This window comes from Mobula hypostoma, chromosome 1 (genome assembly GCF_963921235.1).
Source record: "Mobula hypostoma chromosome 1, sMobHyp1.1, whole genome shotgun sequence".
Classification (NCBI taxonomy): Eukaryota; Metazoa; Chordata; class Chondrichthyes; order Myliobatiformes; family Myliobatidae; genus Mobula; species Mobula hypostoma.
The window spans coordinates 154,565,744-154,592,595 of NC_086097.1; the positions used below are offsets into that span (position 1 = coordinate 154,565,744).

Below are 26,852 nucleotides of genomic sequence, written 5' to 3' on the forward strand. Positions count from 1 at the left end.
TGTTTTAAACAGGTCTTCTAGATGTTGCATTTGATCGTCGCTTCAAATCTTCTTACTTTATGCTCTCCTCCATGCACCAGACATTGCGCTACTGCGCGCACCCCGACATCAAAAGCAAGTTTGATCTTGCATCAAACAAAAGACTGAATGAAGAATCTGTTTTACAACCGCGCAAATGCATCATAAAAACTGCACCAAATTAAAACTTTTCCATGGTTTACCTTTCTACTCGACTTGGTGTGACAGAGGTGGGGAAGTTTATTGAAAAATGTACTGCGAGGTCTCCTGGTGAAATTGGCAGCCAATGGGAAGACGTAGGGTCGCAGATTTCGCCGGGGGCGATGGAGCTCAGCTCCCCAAGAATCACACTCTGTGCCACCAATCAGTCTGTAACCTTGCTCGGCGCCTCCAAAGCATCGCTTTCTCTGCTTCTAAACTTCTCCGTTTCCCAATTGCCTGGATTGTAATAGGTAACGAGTATGGGATTATGTTTGTTTCAGGAATCAAGGTAGGAATTCCAATACAGATGCATTACATAACAGTTCTTCAAGAAAAAAATAACATCACAAAAGCTACATTTATAAATTTAAAACAATTGAGAAAAATCACTTTGACTAAATGGACATCATTGGCCTCATTTTATTTTCTATTTATTTGATGATATACCATGGGCTAGTATTATTTTTGTAGGGCTATGTAACCAAGAAAATGGAGAAACATTTATATGACCAAATTTTGTAGAGAATATTCCCAGAGAAAAATAATCCAATGTATAGTTAGTTTATGTTTGCTAGGAAGTCTGTAAAAAAAATTAAAGACATACCTACGAAGTGATATTTGCCGTGGTGTTAAGACCAAAAACATAGCACATGTTCTTTGAATGATTAAACACGAATTTACCTCAGAAGTTAGAAGTTACCTGGAGAGAGAATGATACAAATGTCTTGTCTGGAAATTTTAGTTTAATCTTTTGTTGAAATGGAGCAGGCAGGTGTTGTTTCAGGTAGATTAGAATAATACCATTCCAAAAGTAAATCAAACGCACCCATTATTTTATTTTAAAATATGCTGCTTATTATATAGGTAGATATAAGTAGACACTTGATACTTCTTTTGAAGTAAGCTCCATAGTCACAAAGCAATGTCAATTATTCGGTTATATTAACAAGTGAATTAATAAAAGCTCAGTAAAGAGGTATGAAGAATAGAGATCAAAGGGTAGTTCTCAAACCCAATATTGCCAGTAGAAGCTGAATGCCCTGTTTCTGTCTCATGAATTGCAAAATCAAATTATTCTTTTGAATGGATCTTGATGAGATAACCAGAAAAAAACATTGGTTTTTCACCTTGTACATCATATAACAGAAAACGAAGAATTTTCTGTGTTATTTCAATTTGCCACTTGTTAAATGATTTGGAGGAATTTATTTTTTGATCTACTTTTTTATTGCTCCCACAAGTCCACCATTATCTCCTTGAAGAGGTGAACTTGGACTTAGATGTGTCTTGTCACATGATGGGTCTCACTGTGATTTCCTCTCTGTGAGGATGAATGTCACATTATGCAGTAGATCAGTTTAGGTATTGATAAGAGGAAGCAGTCACCTTGAACAACTAACATGTGCATAAAGCGAATTTGATCATGGCCACTGGGAACATGCTGGGAGCGTGGAAATTGGATGAGAATGGACAAAGATTAATAAAGTTCACAGTCTTGTTAATACTGTGGTACAATACACAATGTCTGCCAGTAGGTAATTTTAACATTTTAAGATATTCCATTGGATTAGTTTAATGTGGATAATGTACATTTATTGCCATCCTCCCAAATTTGCCAGCAAAGCCAGAAATAAGAGCAAATTGAAGAATTGCAAACAGTTTGAAAAAACGTTGGTAGCTGTTGCTAAACACATGTCAGTGCATTAGATCCTGGCTTCATTTAACTTCTGCATGCTCAGTTCTTTTGATTTCAGTAGAACTCAGTATGTCAGAGGCAAGTGCAACAGATATCTAATATCCCTGAGTGAGTCTAGAGTTAGTGATCTAATTTCTGCATTTGAGGTCCACAAATTTTTAGAACTTCTAAAGCCTGCTACTTATGACATATTTCAAATTAGATCTGGTTGTCACGGTTAGGAGAGGCCTTAGAGTAGCATTATTAATCATGCTTTGGGAATTTTCCAAGTGTTAAATTGAAAATTATGAATAGGGAGTTACATTGAGAATATTGTGCTCGAACATGTCACTAACTTGTCTATCAACCATAATCTTTCCTGGATCTTTCATTGTTGTCTTGCTGCTTCAAGCTGTCTGGATCCAAAATGACGAGGTCCTGAATGGCACTGGGGTCTTAATGTCAAATAGACTCGGCGACTGGGGAAAGGGGTGTGGTGGGATGAGCAAGTACTACTCAAGTCAATGGCTCACAAGCTCCTGCCACAGACTCTCAGTGATTTGAATGTGTGCACATCAAACATATTCAAAAAATGTCATGACGTTTTATAAATTAAGCTGTTTTCAAATTATCTTAGCATAAATTAGGAACTCCATTTAATCTACATATTAAATCTATATTTCCCATTAATTTTCTTTTATCCAGAATTTCTAATACTGAAACATCTCAAAATTATAGATATATCAGTGATAGGGTGTCAAAGCATTTAGAAAGATTTCAGATGCTCACTGTGGGTTTGTGAAGAATAAATCATTGCTCTCCAATCTTGTTTGATTGGACGAATGCCAAGACATTGTCTATGATTATTTATGTCAATCCTCAGAAGCAAAATCATGGAAGATTAATTTAAATGTAGTTATTGCATATTTCCTGCTGGTCCACTGTCTCAAATCACTGTCCTTCAGAGTGTCACCTTTCTACAAATGCCTCCTTAAAGACTAGTTTCTGTGACCAGGCCTGACACTGGCAATCTCCTCGTCCCACCATCAACTGGGCTTTGGGTATCAAGGTCACTGCTGTCACTTCCAGGAGTCTTCCTCTGAAACCTGTAGGTCATTAGGGAAAACTCTAATGAAATCACTTGTCACTCTGTTTAAGGAAATGTGACTAGCCTGGGGATTTCTCCCATGGCCTTGGTTGATCTTAAGAAACATTGATTTCTTCAAATAGGAAGACAACTTTCCTTTCAAGTATGAGAAGTCCTGTACAATATGGGTTAGTTGTCAAGCCTACTTGCCAATGACATTACTTCTAGTGGTTTGATAAATATACTGTTTTCTATTTGAGTGACTATCTGGTGTGAATAATATATATAATCAATAAAAGGTTGCATCTTCTTTACATTGAGTGGAGAGCATCCATCATCAAGGACCCCATCTGTCCAGTCCATTCCCACTTCTCACTTCTAACATTGGGCAGAAGGTACAGAAGCTTTAGGTCTCACCCCACCAAGTTCAAGAGCAGTTATTACCTTCCAATGACCAGGCTCCTGAACCAGCGTAGATAACTTCAGTACTCTGCACTGATTCTATGACTTGTAGACTCACTTTCAAGGACTCTTTACAACTCAAGTTCTTGTTTGTTTGTTTTATACACAGTTTGTCTTGTCTTTGCCCATTGATTATTTGTCAGTCTTTGATTATGTATAGTTCTTTGTAAAATTCTATGATAGAGTCATAAACACTGCAGGGCAGAAGCGGGCTCTTTGCTCCATCTAGTCCATGCTGAACCATTAACCTGACTTGTTCCATCAACCTGCGCCCGGACTATAGCCTTTCATACATCTCCCAATAGAGTCATATATTATATTTATTCCTATAAATGCCTGCGAGAAAATTAATCTCAGGATAACGTGATAACATACAGTATGCATACTTTGATAATAAATTTACTTTGAACACATATAACGTAAAATTGTTGAATTTCTCTTGAACCAGCAATGAACGGGAGAGACTCTTGGAGAAGCTGTATATTTTAATGCTTGCCACCCTTCAGACTACAATTTGGTCTCCAGTGTTATGTTGTAAGTAACATGTTTTTAGAATATTTATGTAACTTTTGAAATGCTTGAAGGTAACTAGCATATAAAATTGATTAACTTGAAAAGATTAATTGGTCCATAAAGCTGGATTTGTATTAGGTTCAGTGTTACTGTGTGTGAAAGTGTGAACAACAGTCCCATCCAAGCTATATCACCTCTCTTATCCTTACACCAACCACACTGTACCCTATTCCTTAAACCATCCAACATGAAGTACAGTTTCCCCCGCCATCTGAAGGTAGAGTGTTCCTATGAAATGGTTCGTAAGCTGGAATGTTGTAAAGCGAAGAAGCAATTACCATTTATTTATATGGGAAAAATTTGTGAGTGTTCGCAGACCCAAAAATAACCTACCAAATCATGCCAAATAACACATAAAACCTAAAATAACACTAACATATAGTAAAAGCAGGAATGATATGATAAATACACAGCCTATATAAAGTAGAAATACTTTTCCACAATCATTGCTGCACTGTTCTCCGTAGTGAAAATCTCACGCAAGCACTCTCGGCAGAAACACGGCGCAAGCGCTCTCCAGTAACCTTTAAGATATGGAGCTGCCAAATCATACAAAATAACATGTAAAAATACACAGCCGATATAAAGTAGAAATAATGTACGTACAGTGTAGTATCACTCACCAGAATTGGGACAGCGCCGAACGCACTGATGATGGTGTGTTAGGCTGAGTCGTCGGAGGTTGGAGTGGTGCAGTGGCCTCCACACTCTGGGCTGCCGACCAATACCGACCCGCGAAGAATGCAGGGGTACAGCGGTGGCCGGAATGCACTCAGCACATCCTTAAGAAAAAAAGCCGAAATAAACAAGCTAATTAATTAGGTGCCGCCCAGCACGTAAATGTCGGCCCAGATCAGAGGTGACGCAATCGGCAATCGCCTCTGATCTGGGCCGACGTGTATGTGTCGGGTGGCACCTAATTAATTAGCCTGTTTATTTTGGCTTTTTTCTTAAAGATGTGCTGGGTGCGTCCTGACTACCGCTTCATTCTTCGCGAATCAGTATCTGTCTGCGGCCCGGGGGTTGGGGTGGTGGGACACTGGGGTGTCGTCTGTTTCCATCAGGGCAGGCAGGTCATCTTCTTCTATGTCTGCCTGCCTCAATGTCGAAGGTGGAGGTTCATCGTTTGCTGTGGCTGATGTGGAAGGCTTTCTTGACTGCTTAGCCTCGTGCATTTTTCGATCATACAGTTCTTTGTAGGCACTCAAACCATCCCGCAAATATGCCCTAAACCGACGTACCCTTTCAAAATTAAAGTCGTATTTTATCATTGCCGCGAAAATCTCATGCAGCTGCTTCACGTTCAGTTCCTGGATGACTTCACTTTTGGTCCGTTCACTACTGCACTTGCTTTTGATTGTTAGCCTTTCCTCTTCCAATTGCATCAGCTCTTCATCTATCAGTTCTTGGTCATGAGATGCCAAAACCTCTTCAACATCATCTTCATCAACTTCCTCAAGCCAAACTCACGTTGTCCTTACTTCATTCACCAGGATGGAAACGCTTAATTATGTCTAGTTTTACGCTGTGTAACACCCTTACGAGCTCTTTCAGGCTTTTCCACTACCTTAGAACTCATCTTGCTAATGGCTGCTCACAAGCACGTGTTTAAGCAATGCTGGCGAGAATGCAGTTCTGAATCGGGGGGAGAGCGGCTGCTCGAGGCGCGCGCTGCCTTTTCTCGTAACAGCGAAAACACCTTCTGTTAGGGAAAACAGATAACTAATGTAGGTCTTTCATAACAGTGAGGTTTTGTAAAGCGAACGTTGGAAAAGCGGGGGACACATGTGTCTTGGAAGGGGAAAAAAAATGGGAAAAAATTGCCCTGCTAGTGAGAGGGAAAAAATCTCTGGAGAAGGTCTGAACGACTCTATGAAGGCCATTTTATTATGTTTTATAATTCCAGAAACTAATCAAAAGAAAAACATGGGAACCAGGAAAATGTTTCCACTTAGTTTATACTTTCCTTTTCTTTAATGAGGTATGCACATATGACATGGTGGCTTAACGACGTATGCCATTCACATACTTAAATGTAACCTGAAATGTATTATGTAAACAAACAGGAATGCTTAATCAACAATACATTTACAATATTACTCAACTATTGCAGAAATATTAAATACACTACATCTTTTACCAATATAAACAGATAACCTTCAATTCATGACTAATTGTTTTATAGTATGTATCTGATTCTCTGTGCATTGTAGATGAATTTCTAATGACAAAATGTTCTGCTCACTTTAATCCATTCTCTAAGAATGCTACTGTTTCATAATTATACTTGTCATGGTTTATGGATTATACTCCCAGAAAACATTCTCTTGTGTCATAAAAGCTTATCTGTTTGACTTTCTATCCATCCCCTCAGTCTCTCATTTTATCTATAGATAACCTGTATTAATGTGTACATATCCAGGGTTATTTCATTTACTTCCACTTTACAATGAAGTCTTTAAAAACAAACAGATTATTTAATTTGGCTAGTTATAATCTACAGATTGTTAACATATACTTCCTGGTGGGATCATCGATAAAACACTTTTGTTTACAATTGCAGATAATAATCTTCGTCTGATTTAGATTCTTTATCTATTTTCCCGCTAGTTTCTCAAAACCCTATGTCTATTGCTCACAAAAGGATTTGTTCAATAATTAAATTATCCTAATTCATTCCTTTTTGTTTTAAAATCATTTAAATGATAAATAGCTTGCATTTATGACAGAAGAATTCCCTCGCCCCTTTTATGAGTCCGAGGAGATCTTTAACATGCACTTGAGAAAAGTCTTTGCAAACCAAAGAAACACTGCTAACAGTGTACACTTTCCCAGTACGGCATTGAAATATCAAATTAGATGAGACAATCCAATATCTGCAATGGAATTTAAACCTTCATACTTACTATCTCATTGATGAATGACTTTGGGATTCTAACATTTAACTGTCATTCATTCTTTGGGGGCACTCTTCTGTTTTTTTCTGGATGGTTGCAAAGAAAAAGCATTTCAGGATATATATTGTATACATTTCTCTGACATTAAATGGACCTCTGAAACCTTTGAATGTGGAGATAACTCTAAGTATGATATTCTATCCACATTTCTAATTATGTTTCTTTTTATCTAGCTGTAGAACAGAAAATCAAGTACAATGGCCTGGAAGGCAACACTGTGTGTCCTAATGTTAGGATCGGACAAGATGACTTACCAGGTAAGTTGTTAGACGTTAAGAGAAGCTATGCCCTACAACACACTTGATGTCTTTTGTAATAGAGAATAGAATTCATCTCAGATGATCAAATTTTGTTTCAGTCCAGACTGACTCATATTCATAGAAAAAAAAATCTGAAGGGGCTCATATCTCACTTTGACTTTGATTTTAAATATATTTGAAAACCTCGTGATCTGTAGCACAATCACTCAATCTACTCCACTGCTACTGTCATAGGTGCTGCTATTGTCACGTTTCCTTACCGCTCCCTCCATCCTTTACCACCTACCCTCTTCTCTTGTGGTAGGTGAATATCCTACCACAATTCTCACAAAAAGACCAATTGCTAAAATCCATCGGCCATTAATGTTGCCACCAAAGAAATAAGAGGAATTTATTTCAGTAATTTGAATCACTTACTAACCAGTGCAAATACTTTGTTACTCAATTATATGAGTTGCAGATTTCCAGTCACCATGATATATGATATGTAAAGCTTCCCAAATAAATAAGAAACTTAAAAAAAAAATGTTCCAAACTCTGAAACTTTTTGCAATGACCGCTGGTTGCTGGAATTTTTAAAATTACCATCTTGTGCAGTTGCCAAGCTTTCAGCTAAAATACATGGTATTTATTAATATATTAGATTTTCTTTATTGTGAGGGTACTAAACATGAGAAATTCTACAGATGCTGCAAGTTCCAAAGCAATGCACACAAAATACTGGAGGAACTCAGCAGATCAGGCAGCATCTATGGAAATGAATAAACCGTCAGTGTTTTGCACTGAAACCCAGCATTTTGTGTGTGTTGCTATTAATTATACACTGTATGATGCACGATCCATTTAGTAGAATTGATACTGACATAGAGGAAGCCCATTTAGTGACTGAAATTGATGTGATATTCTTCAATGCGTATAAAAATAAAAATTGCCTGAACTATTCAGTAGGTGATGTAGCATTCGCAAAAAGAGAAACAGTGAACACTTAAAGTTTGATATCCAGTTCTTTTGAAGAGTACGCAACCAGAACTGTGATCTCCATAAACAGTGCCTGACCTGCTGAATATTTACAGCATTTTCAGCATCATCAGCGGTTGTTTTTGTATTCTGATCTTTTCCTCTCCTGCCCTGTCAGGATTTGACCTCACCAGCCAATTCCAGTTGGATTCTACTCCACTGCAGAGTGTGAGGACAGTGGAAGGCTCCACCCCACTGCAGATTGACTTCAGGCTTGACGGAGAGGCAAACTTTGAAATTCCAACGAGGTGGGAAACACTTTTGCGAACTCTGCTGAGCAGCAATGCTGCCGCATGGGAACAAATTCTAAAGGCAAACTGTAACAGTTTTTAGCATCTCCACATACCCGTTTATGATTTAGAGTGTTAGTATTGTTTGACCTGGTATTGACATTGATTGTTCAAACCCTAGATACTGAAAGAAGTGCTTTATATTACCTAATCAAGAAATCAAGGAACAACTATGGGAGCAACGAAGGATAGAATCAATAGAGCTGAATTGAGTAATAGTACCAAGAGAGGAAAAAAGAATCAGGTTTAATATCACTGGCATATGTCATGAAATTTGTTGTCTTTGCAGCAGTAGTACAATTCAATACATAATAATAGATAAAAACTGTCCATCCAGAAATCAGATGGCAGAGAGGAAGATGCTGTCACTGAATCATTGAGTGTGATGAGTGTATGTCTTTAGGCTTCTGTACCTCCTTCCTGAAGGTAGCAATGAGAACAATGCATGACCTGGGTGATAGGAGTCATGTAGATGGATGCTACCTTTTGAGGCATTGCTCCTTGAAGATGATAACATTTACTGACCATATGTTGAGCATAATTGGATTTGTCAGTTGGTGGCCAGATAGACTCCAAATTTGTTTAGATGCAACCAAAAACACAACTTGCAGATTAAAAAGTTGAACAAGATTTGTAAAACTTGGGCTTGCTGGAGAGACGGAGATGGTGAAAGAGAGCTTGGGCCCACCTGCCTGTTTCCGCCAGCTTATTTAAGGGTATGTGGCCAAAATCTTTCAAAGTCAGAAAATTAGAACTCTAATCAATATCAATGTGCTCACTCTATAAAAAATTATTGAGGGCTGGCCACCCGGGTTAAAATAACTGAGGGTTGTAACAATAAAGTAATTTATTTTGATGTGACTTTAGGCTCTTGGTTATTTAAGGGTAACATTTGTGTTGTACTGCTTGATGATGCCATAAAATGTCTTTGGAAGTTGTTACAAACCTAACAGGAAGGATGTCATTAAAGATTGTCTGCAGTATTATTTAACCTGAGTGTGGGAAATGTATCCCCAAAGTGTTTAAAGCAGGATGATTGATTCATATCTCACAGGCTATAATTGCTACCATTTAGAAACAATTTTGCTTGTCAAGGTGAGCTATTTTACCATCACTGACTGAGGGTAAACAACATATTTCAACACTACTTCCCTAAATAGAGGGATGCGTAGATTCAATTTCTTACCAACTATTCCTGCTTTACAGCTGCATTCTTGCAAGTTATGCAATGGGAAGTTATGGCATAGGATAGACCAGCCATTATCATATTGAATAGCCGTGAGGTCAAATGACCTATTTTTTTGAAGAATACATCTCACAACAGTCTGAACACATCATCAGTGATGTAACCTGGGGTCTTTGGGTATTTTGGGTCTTTCAACATCAGGCACCCCCACCCAGGCGACTAAGATGTGGTTGATCAAGGCACGAATTCTGTTCAGGTAGCGTGTGCTGTAGTTGCCCCATGGACTTCCTCTCTACATCCAGAGCCATCTTGAGGCTTTCTCTGCTGCCTCGATAATGTTGCCAGTGGCTCTCTGCCTCCTTGTACCGGCGATGCCCAATGCGCTGAGGACCCTGTGAAGACTGTCTAGCGAAGACACGGCAGCCCACTTCAACAGGCTTGCACTTTGCCTTCCATCTCCACCTCCGACAGTCACTGACCAGTTTGTCATATCTGGCAAGCTTCCTCTTACGGGCCTCCTCCAGATGCTCCTCCCATGGCACTGTCAGCTCCAGCAGGATGATGTATTTTGCTACCTCTGTGACCAGGAGGATGTCTGGTCTCAAGGTGGTCTTGACAATGTGCTGTGGGAGCTTTGGTTGTTTCTCCACGTTGGTCATGAGCGGGTCCCAAAATCCCCGTGGGCGGCTTTACTCTCGCTTCTCGTTGCTCTCCAGCTCTCACAAAGGTGGTGGTTCGATTGCAAAGTTGAGCTTGTTTGCTGTTACTGATTCTTAAGATGATTGCTTCCGTGGGTGTCCTCAGAAGGTGGTCATGTTTCTAGTGGTATCGACCCTCTCCTAGAGCTTTCAGGCAGCAGCTCAGAATGTGCTCCAAGGTTCCTCTCCTGGAACACAATGGACAGTCTGGGGCATTGGCCTTCCCCCAGCAATGCAGGTTGGATGGACTGGGGAAGATGTCATACATTTCCTAGACACGAAATTTGATTCGGTGTGGCTCTGCTCACCAGAGATCAGTCCATGTCACTCTCCTTTCCATGGCCTCACCCACCTGGTCCAAGCTCCTTGCTGCTTCATGCCCACTGCTTGGTGGATCTCTCTTCATCTATGGCTGCTCTCACTTCCTCCTGGATGAGTCTGTGCTTCTCCCTCCCCTTAACTGTGTCACACCTGGGGACTGGGAAGCTTTCCGGGCTGGCCCTTCTTTGGGTCACCGCTCCCACCAGGACGTTGTGGCACAGCCAAGATTCAGACTGCTGCATGGTCTCTTCCACTCCCTCCCGGCCTTCACAACGACTGCTGCCTGGGCTACACTTGGGTCACAAGAGTCCCTGCACTGTATCCCCTCTCTAGCTCTTGTCACCTTGAACTCTTCCTCACGGATTTCAAGGACAGTCACAGTTTGGTGTTCTTTCCGCAGAGGGCGATGTTACTGAGAGTCCTGGGCAATCCCAGTTACCTCCGGAGAAAGATGTTGACCTTTCTCTCTAGGTTCTCAACAGTGGAAATTGGAATTTCATATACCAGCAGTGGCCAAAGAATCCTTGATATAATGCTGTGCTGGTATATCCACACCTTAAACTTGCCAAGTATTAACCTAATCCTGCTCCCATTTGCTTCCACAGAACACAAGACAGTGTTTCTACAGAATGTTCAGAGAATTCCCAGCAGTGGGCTGGCAGAAGCTCTTGGGAAATTATAACCATAATCTCTTATCCACAACTTATCATTAATGTATCAAGTATCCAAGCCATTTATTATAATGAATGGTATCAAAACTGGTCTCTATTATTATTTGTTAACAATTTAAATTTTAGTCCAACTGTCACATTAGATAGCAAATGACAGACTCAGTGTTATATGGAGGGAATCATAGGTTATAATTATATAATACTAGTTTGTGAATACCAATTGCACAATTACAGGACTTGCAATATTAATCAATGTGTGATAATGGAAGGAGCGACATTAATTAGCAAGTGACAATCTTACTATTACGGACACCTAATACTGGTTCTTAAATGACAACCCATACAAAGGTGGACAGTGTATGTAATGTAGTAAGCAGCAATCTTGCAGTAGTAGGAGGTTATATGATAAACAGCTAACGTCCAGCAGCAAATTATTACAATGAAGTTTCTGTCTGGAAAGCTTAGTTTAGCATGATTTTAATAATTAAAGAAAAATACTAAATTTATTTCCATGTTTTAACCTTGGTGAATGGATTGATAAATGATAAGGAATTTTACAGTCCAGCACTCCCACTGGGGAGCACTACTGTCAGGCAGATTACCCCCAAGTGGATGTGAAATCATGGCATTTACAGAGGTACGTACCTTACAAGAGTGGTTCCTTTGTTGAAAAGCCAGCTCACTGAATCTTTGCTGGTCTCCTAGTTGTCCTATTAAGGAGGTTTTACCACATTTACAGGAAATGGCTTTGTACCTTTTAACGTCATAAAGTTGTACAGCACAAGAGGCCTTTCAGCCCATCATATCTGTGCTGATCTCACTCCACTAATCACACTTACCCACTTTGTGTCTATATCCTTTCAAGACTTGCCTACTGAAGGGCCTGTCAAAATATCTCTTGAACAGTGATTGTATTGGATAAGATCACCTCCTCTGACACTTGTTTCTGCTTTGGGAAGCAGCCACATAGTCAAGTACCCTGCCTCCTCCCTTTGGGCAGAAGATACAAAAGCTTGAAAGCATATACCGGCTTAAGGACAGTTTCTGTCCCACTGTTGCTAGATAAATGAATGGACATTTTTTTGTGATAAAATGGACTCATGGCCTCACAAACTTGGATTAGTTCTGCATTTCTGGATCAGCCAAAGGAAAGAAAGAAAGAGAACGACAATTGTCATTTCATGCAAAGTGAACATAATTTACTTAATTTTCTTATTTTTAAATAAAAATTCTTAATAAAACAGCATTTAGATTTCATCTTGAATTGCCTTTCAACGAAGTGACTTGGCTAATTCAGAATCAGCTGCGTTATTGTGTCTCTAGTCTAGAGTACTAAGAGACTGAAATTCTCTTTCATAAGGGCTAGGTCAGTTGTCAAATTTATACTATGTATATGGAACCATTCAACAAGATCTTGCCTGATCAGAATGTTACCTTCATTCTACATTTCAATCTATGCAAAGTAAGCTTTCTCCCTCTTGTTTATCAAACATCTATCCAAGTGTTCCCTAAAGATATTCAAAGCCTTCCGTGTATAGTCTTGCTTCATGAAACAAGCAGTGTCAGTAATCCCATTCACACCACAAGAGTTACAAAATACACATGGACTAAGATGTTAACTGTCCTGTGCTATCACCAGTGGGATCATCAGTTGATCTGCCACCCGTCTTCAGGAGTTTCGGCCCGCTTATGATCCAGACTCCCTCGAGGTGGTGGGCCAGCCAGCACCACCTCCCACTGGTGAGCTTAAAAACTTGGCATCTGCCTCTATCAGAGTTGTTGGTCACTTCCATCCAACAGATAGTCTGCTCTTCAGGTGTCTATGCAACTATTGAAGAGTTTGCAAAAGATGTCTACACTGTCTGACTATCTGCCCCTCTGGACATACTTGGTCCACACCCATGCTGATCCTTATTCTGCTGCTTCAGCTACAGTCCTGCTGGTTGACTTGATCTTTCTTCTAGTGAAGCCAAGGTCATGCAGCCACTTCTGGAGAGTGAATGCAATAAACCCACAGCAGCCTACTTTGAATGGATAGCATGAGATCTTCCACCCTCTGTGTCTGCACTCTGATCTTAATTCTGCATACTTGGTTAACTTGCGCTCATAAACATTGATGCACTCACAAAGAAACCACGCCCACAGTTCTACTTCATTAGGAGTTGAGGAGATTTAGTATGTTGCCAAAGACTAGTATATTTCTACAGATGCATCATGGAGAACATTATGACTGGCTGTATCACAACCTGCTATAGAAGCTCCAATGTGTAGGATTGAAAGGAGCTGCAGAGGGCTGTAGACTCCGTCTGGTCCATCACAGGCAAATTCCTCCCCACCTTCGATGACAGCTTCAAGAGGTGTTGCCTCAAGAAAGTACTGTAGCATCCATTGTTAATGGACCCCACCATCTGGGACGTGCTCTCTTCTGATTACTACAACCAGGGAGAAGACACAGGAGTCTATAGGCCCACACGTAACTTTTTAGGAACAGCATCTTTCCCTCCTCCATCAGATTTTTGAGTGGTCAATGAACTCTACCTCTTTTTTTGCACTATTTATTTATGATAGTAACTTATAGTATTTTTGTCTTGCACTGTACTGCTGCCACAAAATAACAAATTTCATGACATATGTCAGTGATAATAAATCTAATTCTGATTGATTGTTAAGCCTAAATCTGAACCCTTAGCATATGTCTTGGACAAATCTTTCTGCACTGCAAATAAAACTACTATTTATTTTAACGTACGTTTTCTGTGCCTTGATGCATTTGAAGAATACAATATAAAAACAAAGAGCGAAAGCTACCTGAATGACTGGCAATTGGTAAAAGCTCCTAGACTATCTAATATAAATGATTATTTGATATCTTCCAGAATAATTTACCCACAAGGGCTGCCTGAAGAGTATTCCTTTGTCACCACCTTCAGGAAGGTGAAAAACACAGTTAACAAAGTGTGGAATGTATGGCAGATTATGGATGAAAATGGCAATAAACAAGTTGGTCTCAGACTGAATGGGAACACCCAGTCCTTGGAGTTTTACTTAGTCGGTTTGGGTGATAGCTTGCAATCTGCCATGTTTCAAGGAGTTTCGCAGATTTGTGATACTGACTGGCATAAGATCCTGGTGGGTGTGGAGATGGAGAGAGTCAATTTATTTGTGGACTGCCATCATGTAGCATCCCAACATATCAAACCAAAGGGTACCATTAATGTTGACGGTGATACTCTGATTGGCCGACTGGATGCAAACCCTCAAGTATCTGTGGTGGTGAGCCAACCTTCCTCTTTTATTCTCGTTGCAATTGTGGCTATAATCAAAGTATTATGAAATAGTTGTTCCTAACATTTCTATCTGTCCATATTCTTCCTTCATAATATTTATCTAAATATCCAGAGTTTGTTAAAGCAAAGCAGCGGACCTCCAAATGTATCTGAAGTTAAAATGTGATAAGTTACTAGTACAAAATGCGCAGATACGTAACACTCAGTGAAAGGGCCACGCTAGTGTGTTTCTGTAGTGAACAAATTGGCTACTCAGTCTATAACCATCAGTATGGAGCTGCCTGGCTCAGATATTTGCTTGATCTGTCTTACAGGGGGTAGAATTTGATCCGGTTTCCAGTGACAGTTGTTGATGGAACCCAGAGAAGATTTGTTTACCAACAATATCCCCCATTCCTCAGCACCAATCCCTTCTCCCACCCCCAACCCCATCCCACCCTCAAGAAGATCGGTAGCAGGTGTAAGAGGCAACATCTACAGGTTTCTGGAAGTAAAACAGATTCTGTTCTCAAGATTGTGTGGAGTTTCTACATGGTGTAGATGTTGTTAGAATAATGTCTGCTCAAGCGGCTGACAAAAGTGAAGTAGTAGCACCTGAGTGCCGGTTAATAATGACATATCGGTTGTGTGGATTAGTGATTGAGGAAGGGGATCAGGTGTGGGGTGGATCAATAAAATGCCACGATTCATTTTAAATGGGATGTTTCCACTTTCTGCAGAAGCTGCCTGGATCACAGGGCAGGATATAGAGCTTGTTAGTTCTGTAATTCAGTCAGTAGAAATTGAATGGTTAGGTCTCCATCTCCAAATGCTCATTATGAAATTGCAATGCATACTCGAAGGTCCTGATGAATGAGCAACGTATGACTGGTCCTAGGGTTTCTCATTTTAAGACTTGTTTTCATTTAGCAACAGTTTCTTTTCTGTACCCTTGTGATTTTGATTTGTTACCTAACTTACATTGTTATCTAATAAGAATGTATTTATTGGATTCACACTGCAAAGTTCTTTTCTTGAAAAATAATCTCGTTTTAAAGGATTCTTTGATCTGACACATTCATTCTCAAAACTACAGTAAATATATCGCATACAGGTTTCCCCCACTATCCGAAGGTAGAGCATTCCTATGAAACGGTTCGTAAGCCGGAACGTCATAACCTCGTAAAGTGAATAAGCAATTACCGTTTATTAATATGGGAAAAATTTTTGAGCGTTCCCAGACCCAAAAAATAACCTACAAAATCATGCCAAATAACACACAAAACCTAAAATAACAGTAACATATAGGAGCTTGGCTGTTTGGGCGCACGCTGCCTTTTTCATAACACTGAAAACACCTTCTGTTAGTGAAAACAGGTAACTAATGTAGGTCTTTCATAACAGCGAGGTGTAGTAAAGCGAATGTTCGGAAAACGGGGGCCACCTGTATTAGTTCTAGGACTGATACTTACTAAAGTTTCTATGAAAGAGAATGTGATTTGCAAGTGTGGTGCAAATGTGATCTAAGGTAGTAAATAGCTGGTAATCCTTAGTGCATGATATAAATCAGTGACTTGTTCAGTGGTGATTGCACAAACAAGGATACACTCAAAATGCTGGAGGAACCCAGCAGACCAGGCAGCATCTATGGAGGAGTTAACAGTCAATGTTTGGGGCTGAGACCCTTCTTTATGAAAGGGGTCAGCCTGAAACATTGATTGTTTACTCTTTTTCATAGATGCTGCCTAGCCTGCTGAGTTCCTCCAGCAATTTGTGTGCGTTGCTTGGATTTCCAGCATCTGCAGATTCTCTCTTGGTAAGGGATTATTGAGGTTATAATTCTAATCGTTTCTTCTCGCCTTGTAGTTTGAACTGCAGTGGAGGTTGATCCACTGTGACCCACAACAGGCACATCATGAATCCTGCACAGAGTTATCCATGCAGCAGGTAATATAAAGTCTAGTTCTAATTGCATTCTGCAAATCTGAACACTTCCTGCCCCTCTCTTCTTGCTTGACTCTATCGTTCAATCTTTCTTTCTTCTTTGCTAGCATATAGACTTTGTCTTTTTTTAGTCCACCTACAGGTACCCACTCTAATTTTGTCCCCTTCTCTTTGTGTCCCTTGTGTCTCCCCCCATGTTTCAAAATATTTTAGTGTGTTCTTAAAGGATTCTACCACCGACAGAGTCACTTTCAAGGACTCTTTACAACTCAAGTTCTTAATATTTTATTTATTTGCACAGTTGTCTTCTTTTGCGCATCTTTGTCAATTTTAGTATGTTTATGTACAATTCTTCATAAATTCTATTGATTTTTTTCCTGTAAATGTCTGTAAGAAAAATAAGTATCAAGGTAGTATGTGATAACATATATGTACTTTTGATAATAAATTTTCTTCTGAACTTGTGTTTATCTTGCACTCTCCTCTTTGAATTTTGTGTGTGTGAGATTACACCCCATTTTTCTTTTTCTTATATTTGGACATATTGACAAGAGCAGATTATTATCATCTAGAATATTTCGGCTATATTTTAAATGATATTAGATTGTGAGTCACATAAATCATCATAGAGCTACAATTCAAGAAGCAATAAAATAGATGAAGTTTAGGGACATCGTTGCCATCAATATGAAAATCAGTGTTAGCAAGTGGTATCTTTTTTTGATGGGAACATAAAATCTTTGACTTGATATACTTGGGTCCCTATGATGCATAGGCTTTCACCAATCCCTCTTTGAACTCAATAATGAAAAATGTAGAATAACACCAGGAGCTTTACTATCAATAGAAATGCATTGCTTTTAACAAGTCCAGAAAGGCTTTCTATTAACAAGTCCAGAAAGACTTGTTAAAGGAATTACAAAGATTTAAGAGGTACTATGGTTGGGTGCTAATTACTGGCATTGCCAGAGACACGAACATCCCTTTAAATCAGATCAAGTTTGTGCAGTCAGTGTCCAAAGTAGCCATGAATAACTATTTCTGCCCTTTACCAGAGGGCATGCATCATTGCCAATGATGCTCAAAGTCACACATAATGCCCCATTTAAAGATTTTCTTCTTAAAATTATTCTGAACTTTGTCCCGTGTGACAAAGTAAAAGAAATTCACAGGAAGCAGGTAATGATATATGAAATTAATTCAAATATTTTCTAGCTCTTAGAACATCAAGACTTCCCAAGCAATTTTATGTGAATTAACTATTCTTGAGGTGTAGTTATGATTTACTGATCTTGAGATAGATAGTAACTCTAGATTATTCTTTAATTTTTCTTCACATCTTGCTTCTCCACATTGCATGGCAATGATGTCACAGTGTGAGTCCATGGGTAAGAGTCAGTTTCCCCCACCTCACCAAAGAATACTATTAGTCTGTTGTTCAGAGTAATGAATGCCAGCAGAGTATTCCACCATGTGGTGAGATTTCCATAATGTCCTTTCACATATTGTTATTTAAATTTACCAGACAGAATCTCCAAAATAAAGATGAGAAACAATGGCTGTTCTTGATTGCTGTGTAATTTGCTAGCAGCATATTGATAATTTTCTTTGGAATCAGGAGCCTATTGCAGGCAGCTTTCCTGTTCTGTGTGACTCATTTTGATACCCGGTAGTGCATTTAAACACAGAGGTACTGAGAGAGTTGAGAAGATATTATCACATTTGTCCTGCTTTGGCAGTAGTGTCCAGGTTTAATGTGCCAGGGTAGATCCAAGCTAGTAAGCTACTATCTCCATGATGTCACTTCCATATAGTTTAATTTCTTGTCAATGACACCACTTTTCATTAACAGTGCTCCATTTTTCAATTATTTTATTTCCTTATTTCACCTAATCTTCTTCCTAAAATCAGTGATTCTTAGCACAAATATACTCTTACTGGATTAAATTAAATAACCCACCTTATTCAAATTAAGACGCTGAACATTATCAGAGGCACTGTGGCCAGTCTGGATGACAAGTCTTTATATGATATTGAATGGCAAATCACTGTGAAAAGCTTAAATTCTATGAGGATACAATAGCTAACCAACTCAGAATTTAACCGGAGATCCCCTTGCTCACTTGTGTCTCAGCTCATCACTGATTGAGCATTTTGTTGAATTTGTGAACCAGATAATTTCCAGTTAAATAAAGTTTATGTGCTGGTGTGAAAAGGATGAACTCCTACTCTGAAATGATTCCTTTCAAGTTTTTCCAAATTAACATGAATAACTCTTGATTCATTGTCCTTGAAAATTAAAATCCAGCATAGATATAGAATCATGTGACTGAGGGGTGACTGAGTGCTGAAGGCCTTTTCCACCAGTGAATGTATCATTAAAGGGGCAAGGAAGGTGAGTGCATTCATTTTTTTTATGGAAAGTCTCTTAAGTCTCAGTTATGTAGGCATTACCCTTAACTTAGGAGGATCTCGAATCTGAACATGGGGCAGATAGGTCTAAGAAAGAAGAGCAGGCACCTCAAGTCACTCACATCATTACTTAGAAATATATCGTCAAACCTTCATCATTGTTCATCTTGAAACTCATTAAGTAATAACACTGAAGAACAATGAAGTGGCTCATTTCACGAAGACAGCTCACCATAACTTTATCAAAGGAATTGGTGGATGCAGATTAAAAGCCTGCCTTGCTAGACTGTCCATCTTCATGAATACATGAAGAAACTGCTCAGCAAATGAGTGTGCTTACTCGGAGCTAGCTGTTGCCATTTCTGTAGTTTCTCACTTGAATTATTGTTGGTCATTATGGAAGCACTAACTAGGAACAGCTAGAGTGACTTCGAGTTTTGTTTTAAGAGTTTATTAGCATGATATCATGGAGAGTCTGCAGCAGTCTCCACTGCCACCAGAACACCGATTTTTAGGTTCTACAGAGCTCATATTTATACAGCAGGACAAACAACTTCACATAACTTTGTTTGGCATCCCACAGTCCGTACATGATCAATTGTTTAAAAGACATGTCAATTATCTCTCAGCACGAGTCTAACAGTTCTTCCTGCTTCCTGCTATCAGGACTCATAATTTTCCCCCAGACGTAACCTCCCTCCTGGTTCCAGGGGCTAGTATCTTATTAATTAGTGTTCCTGGTACTGCGTTTATTCTCAACACGCTTCAGCAGTCTTAAGCCCAACTGTTCCAGAATGGTTGAGTATCCCATTATACACTAGTTTTTAAAAACGCAAACACGAGGAAATCTGCAGATGCTGGAATTTCAAGCAACACACATCAAAGTTGCTGGTGAACACAGCAGGCCAGGCAGCATCTCTAGGAAGAGGTACAGTCGACGTTTCGGGCTGAGACCCTTCGTCAGGACTAACTGAAGGAAGAGCTAGTAAGAGATTTGAAAGTGGGATTTCTACCACAGTCATTTAAAAAAAAACAAATTTGGGTGACAATGATGAAATGAAAACATAATGATTGTATCATAGATGTTCATGGCACCATGATTACTAATTCATTGTCGGCAGCCTGCATTGTTGAGGCAGAAAGAAATACTAAGAACTATGGGTGACCGGGTTTAAATTTAGAATAGGCACATTATTGCGTTGACCGAAATCAGTGGAAAAAAAGTCCACATTAAGAGAAATGGGGAGAGAAACTGATTGGGGAAAATAAAAATTTAATTTCTGAATTCAATGTTTCTGGGATACATCTTAAGTCTTGTTTTTAATTTCTGGTCCAGCATTTGGTTAGATGATAGATCAGTCTTGTTTGGTGAAGTCTTATTTAAACAAAAGAGTGGTAAAGTATTCCAAGAATGTAATATGTAATAGACCAGTACACAAAAAATTAATAAATATCAATCTTAGTGAGTTCATGACAGTAGCTTGTAGTCAGAAGTGCTTTCGTAAAAAAACGGAGCATAATTGGCTGAAAGCAAACCTGCCTACAAAAAAAATTATACGCAAATGTTCAGATACTCAAAATAAATAGTTGTTTATAGTTGGCATAAAATTGACCAACTAAATAGCACAAGGTGTTATTTCTGTCAATGTGCAAATATTTGTAACATGACTACCTGTCTTTATGAAACACTATGGTAAAACAAAAGTTTCCAAAAACGCAACTGGTATATCGAGTATCACTCTTTAAAAGATTCCATTGAGAGATTATTTGGAGGTGGGAACTGTGAAGAGGTTAGAGAATAAGAAAGATCTAAGTACCTTGCAGTGTTAGCAGATTATAAATTGGTTCTTGCTTCCAGTTTCTGTCACCATAATTATACTTCACAATTTTTCTTTAATGTCCCAAGTATTTGTTATTTGCACATTTAAGATTGTACTAAATTTTCTTTTTTTTTCATTTTTTTTCTCTGTCAGAGAATTATTCCTAATTTTGAGGTATTCAATAACTCCTAATGGATGCAGCTGACAATTTTAAGGGCATTTAGAATCAGTGTTTAATACCTTATAGTATCACAATTTATGCACAAATCAATAGAATAGAATGCATGCAAGATATTTGGTAAAACCCCATTAGAAAACTTAATTAGTTTATTTGTCTGCATATGCTGTAAGTGTCATAAGTTTAGATTTAGGAGACAGTATCAATCTCTTTGAATTTTTCTTTTGGTTTATTAAAAAGATTAATATGGTTGCAGCAATATTATAATTTAAAAATGGCTGTAACAAAAACTCTTCACTGGGTAAGCAAAACAGCAGAATTATTTTTTTTCTCATTTTTCTACATTGAAACTACATTTCTTTCAATTTTGAGAAAGAGAATAGTTATGCTCGTTTGCTTCAGTGGTTGGTAACTTTATGGAGAAGAACCTGAGAGGCAGGATTTATGAACATTTGGAGAGGCATAATATGATTAGGAATAGTCAGCATGGTTTTGTCAAATGCAGGTCATGCCTTATGAGCCTGATTGAATTTTTTGAGGATGTGACGTAGTGTATATGGATTTCAGCTAGGCATTTGATAAGGTACCCCATGCAGGGCTTATTGAGAAAGTAGGGAGGCATGGGATCCGAGGAGACCTTGCTTTGGGGATCCAGAACTGGCTCGCCCACAGGAGGCAAAGAGTGGTTGTAGACGGGTCATATTCTGCATGGAGGTCAGTCACCAGTGGTGTGCCTTACAGATCTGTTCTGGGACCCCTACTCTTTGTGATTTTTATAAATGACCTGGATGAGGAAGTGGAGGAATGGGTTAGTAAATTTGCTGATGACACAAAGGTTGGGGGTGTTGTGGATAGTGTGGAGGGCTGTCAGCGGTTACAGTGGGACATTGATAGGATGCAAAACTGGGCTGAGAAATGGCAAGTGGATTTCAATCCGGATAAGTGTGAGGTGGTTCTTTTTGGTAGGTCAAATACAAGAGGTGATTGATAAGTTCGTGGGCTAAGGTAGACGGAGTCAATTTCAGAAAACTTAGCACATTTATGTTTCCTACATTTACACACTTAGTCCAGCGTTTGTGGAGCATGTCTGTTCCTTCTTCGTAGAAGTCAGCGTCTTGGCCCTCCAGAATTTGTCTACAGCAGGGGTGATTGATAAGATTGTGGCCTAAGGTAGAAGGAGCTGAGTTATTAATTTCCAATTGTCTGCATTTTCACTCAGAGTTGAACTGCACGTGCATGTAACAAGAGCTGTATAACTCATCTCCTCTACCTTAGGCCACAAACTTTTCAATCACCCCTGCTGTGGACCAGTTCTACAAAGAAGGGATCTGTATGCTCCATGACTGCTGGACTAAGCGTGTACATGTAGGAGGGGACTATGTTGAAAAATAAATGTGCTAGGTTGTCTAAAATTGACTCCTTCTACTTTCGACCACAAACTTGTGGAGGATCAGAGGGATCTTGGGGTCCGAGTCCATAGGACACTCAAAGCTGCTATGCAGGTTGACTCTGTGGTTAAGAAGGCATTACGGTGCATTGGTCTTCTATCGTGCAATTGAGTTTAAGGGCCGAGAGGTAATGTTGCAGCTGTATAGGACCCTGGTCAGACCTCACTTGGAGTACTGTGCTCAGTTCTGGTCGCCTCACTGTAGGAAGGATGGGGAAACCATAGAAAGGGTGCAGAGGAGGTCTACAAGGATGTTAACTGGATTGGAGAGCATGCCTTATGAGAATAGGTTGAGTGAACTTGGCCTTTCTTCCTTGGAGCAACGGAGGATGAGAGGTAATCTGATAGAGGTGTATAAGATGATGAGATGCATTGATTGTGTAGATAGTCAGGGGCTTTTTCCCAGGGCTGAAATGGCTAACATGAGAAGGCATATTATTAAGATGCTTGGAAGTATGTACAGAGGAGATGTCAGGGGTAAATTTTTTACGCAGGGAGTGGTGAGTGTGTGGAATGGGCTGCCGGTGACGGTGGTGGAGGCGGAAATAGGGTCTTTTAAGAGACTCCTGGATAGGTACATGGAGCTTAGAAAAAGAGTGGGCTATGGGTAAGCCTAGGTAATTTCTAAGGCAAGGACATGTTCAGCACAGCTTTGTGGGCTGAAGGGCCTGTATCATGCTGTAGGTTTTCTATGTTTCTATTACTTGGATGTCTTCAAAATGCATTATTAACCAGTGATTCTATGGAAAATAAATCTGAGGGAATTCTCAGAGGTGTAAGGAAAATGGGAATCCAATTTAGAAAAGTGATCAGAAACTCATCTGAAAAGGCGAGGCTCTGTGTTGTGGAAGAAAGATATGATAATTTAGGAAATTCTGGGTGGTTCAAGCCCTAAGTGAGGTAGGTTTGCACGATGTTGTAGATGGAAATTTTGAGGAAGGTACAGGTGGCTCAGAGGAGGTTATTAAGATCAAAATCAGAACAATAATTAGAATCAAGTTTAATATCACTGTCATTATGTCATGAAGCTTGCTCACAAATGAGGGCAGATGAGACTCTTAAGTAGAGTTTAAAGCAATAGGGGCCCAGACATTCTGCCATACTTAAAACTGACAGTTCAAGAAATGAGTGTTTTGAGTGTTCCTGCCCAGCAGGTTTATTTCATCCTATCCTTTGTGTTAATAATTTTCTCTCCCAACCAAAGCCACACCAAGTTCTGAGGTGCTTTGAACTCCAGGGTCCTGATGAAGCCAAGTGAACATTCGTTAGATACTGCCAGGTGCACTGCAAACCCTGCTGAGCTTGTGCACTACGGACCTGAGTATTGCGGGGTCTGGAGGTGATATTGTCCAGAAGGGTCCTCAAAATCATGAATGAGGCAAAAGCCTTATGGTTCAGCTGTTTTAACAGTTGGTGATTATTGTACTGTTAGACAGTGTCAGCTTGAAACAGCAGGGCAAGTAAGAAGTAAAGAGGAAAGTCAAGAAGCAAAAGGCTAGATCTCTCTCTGTGCTTGAAGCTGGCTAGATAAAGGATTTTTTTTCTGATGAGAACACTGTGAAGCAACAAGGGCAGTCTTAATTTATGCTGATTTCAGGTTGAAAAAGAAACTACAGAAGGAAAGAATGAACTATACCACAAATTACTGAAAATCTACTGAGAATTTACAAACGGCTGATTATACAAACATATTAGCAAGTGTAAAGAAATTTATGCGACAAGATAAATGAAAATTTAGATAAGCACATGAATGACAGAAAAATGGAAGGCTTAGTAGGAGGGAAGATTTGGATTGCTCTTAGAGTAGGTTAAAGATCAGCACAATATTCTGGGCCACATGGCTTGTACTGTGCTGTAATGCTCTATGTTCTAAATAGCAATGTAAACCCTAAACTAATGGTGTAGAAAAATCATCACTCAAGTCCATGATCAACAATAGATTAAGTGTGTCACAGTATTTTGTACAGGATAAGGCAAATAATGATGCCTAGTTCATACCTGGTAAGTTCCTTTATCAGGGCAGTGCTGGCTATGATGTTTGAATCTCTAGGCATAGCTCTGAAAATTTTAATTCTATGTGGATTAGGACAATTAAATCTTTGATTCGAGTCTTATCTGTGGTATAAGTCAGTATAGTGTCATCATCTTGGGCTTTACTTAAGAGTTAGAAGGTCTGACACAACCTCTTTAGCAACTTGGCATTTTCCTTCTTTAATTGGTTGAGACCTGTCAAAGTTTTCAAGATCTGAAGTAAAAGAATGGAATTTGTGATGTAGGAAAAAATGCAGTTTGAACATAAATGACTTTTTTTGCATAGTGAGGGTAAAGGGAAAGGAGACAAAAAAACATTCCATATAAAGAAACTAAGCACTTCTTCTCCAGCACTGATGTAGTCATGACCGTTTCCCCCTTCTCATTGTTGCTTGGACACCCTCTAGAATTCACTTACAGGAATCACTTACTGAGTCAGGTAGCATCTGTAGAAGAGAGACAGTCAACTTTTCAGGTCAAAGGCCCATTGTCAGAACAATTGTCCTGAAGTGTTCTCAAAATAAGAAACAAGCCCTGTTTCTTTCTCTACAGGCGCTGCCAAATCCCTTGAGTGATTCCAACATTTCATATTTCCCGCATTAGCAGCAGCGTCTTCTGTTTTCATTTCTGATTTCCAGCATTTCTAGTTTTCCTTTTGGATTTCACTCTCTAGAAAATGGTGTGAAGGTATGTTCTACCTCCTCTGGTTGCCACCTGTTGCTTTCAGTCATGTGTCATCTTCTATCACATGAAGGCGGAAAGGTAACTGAGAACCTGGTGGAAGATTTGCAGATTGTGGCCGCTGTAGGACCCATTCAAGAGGAAACAAGTGTTTAATGTAATGTAGTACACAGAGTATTATAGTTAAAAAAAGGTTCTGGCTCAACAAACCCATGTAGCCTAATTACATCCATGAGACTAACTAACCGCGTGTTTTGAGAACGTGGTAGGAAACTGGAGCATCTGGAGGAAACCCAGTCAGAAGGTACAGACAGCGATGGGAATTGAATGCAGGTTGCTGGTGCTGTAATGGTGTTGTGCTAACCACTACGCTACCACGCTACCCACAGAGGTACAGTGTATTTCTCCTATTGCAAGTGCCTTTCTTCGAAAGGGTTCATATTTTACTCAATGGCCTTTGATTCCCAGTGACGTAATAATGTAGAGCTAGATGTGCAGATATAAGCAGATCAACAGTGAAGTGGACAAAAGTAGAGGCCCTGATGTTGTTTGTGGTGGTGATCAAGGCTTATTATGAAGAACCAATGCAATCTTGAAGCAGGCCACGCCTGAAGGGTGGCAGCTCTCAGCTCATACTGGCAGGATCTAATCTCAACCCTGGAGGAAATGTCTGATTTGTGATCTGGGTATGGAACCCAGTCCCTGACAGAGAGATATTTAAATGGAGAGTCCAGTGAGGGGGTGGAAGGTGATTCATGGTGTGTTGAAGAATAGGATTGTCAGCTTCTGAGAAGGAAGTCAGTTTAATGAACCATAGAAACATAGAAAACCTACAGCACAATACAGGCCCTTCAGCCCACAATGCTGTGCTGAACATGTACTTACTTTAGAAATTACCTTGGGTTACCCATAGCCCTCTATGGGAAAACTCTGGAAAAATATTTTTTCTTCTCCTGGTCCAGAGACATTGTATGCTTACTTTTTAAATGTGATGTTTTGATCATCTGACCCTGATATATTGATTTGTTGAGTTGAATTTGTTCCAATGAAGTGAGATAGAGAACAGAAATTGCACATTTTCAGGTGGGCTGCGTATTGAGGTGTAGGATCACAAGTGAAGATTTCAATTCGGTCAAGCATTATATACTCTTATCCCACAAGATAATGCGCTGTCAGGTACAGGAATACAAATAGAATACAATTTTTTGTTGTCATACAGAATATATTTATGTCCATGTAAAATATATTCTCATAATATTCATGTTTGTGCACGTGTACATAAATACGTTGCAGTGTACTTTGTAGAAGATTGCCTAAAGTATTATCTGGAAACTCTGCAGTTGATGCAAGCTAAGCAAATTCTCAGGTGTATAAACAAAAAAGAGCAAGAGGTGAGGTGCTGTCTCTAAGTAGTTGCATGCTTGTCTGTGTATGAGTAGAATTAAATTTTGGACAGAATGATCTGAAATGCTTGAAGAAATGCTCTCAGTAATTGCAGCACTTTAATTTAATTTCTACTTTACTAAATCCCAGTGAGTGGCACCAAGTTTTGTTTAGTATGCCACCTATGTTTCAAAGGAAAGTAAAAGCTAATTTTGATGAGTAGTTGCCTTTTTGCAGTGTTCTCATTTTCTCCCTTTAGCTGCTGAACCATTAG

The 26,852-nt window shown here is 39.3% G+C and overlaps 1 pseudogene; it reads left to right on the top strand.

The window, feature by feature from the left end:
• Positions 1-479: 479 nt before the first annotated feature.
• Positions 480-26,852, top strand: part of LOC134346864 (collagen alpha-1(IX) chain-like) — a 134,555-nt pseudogene continuing 108,182 nt past the window's right edge.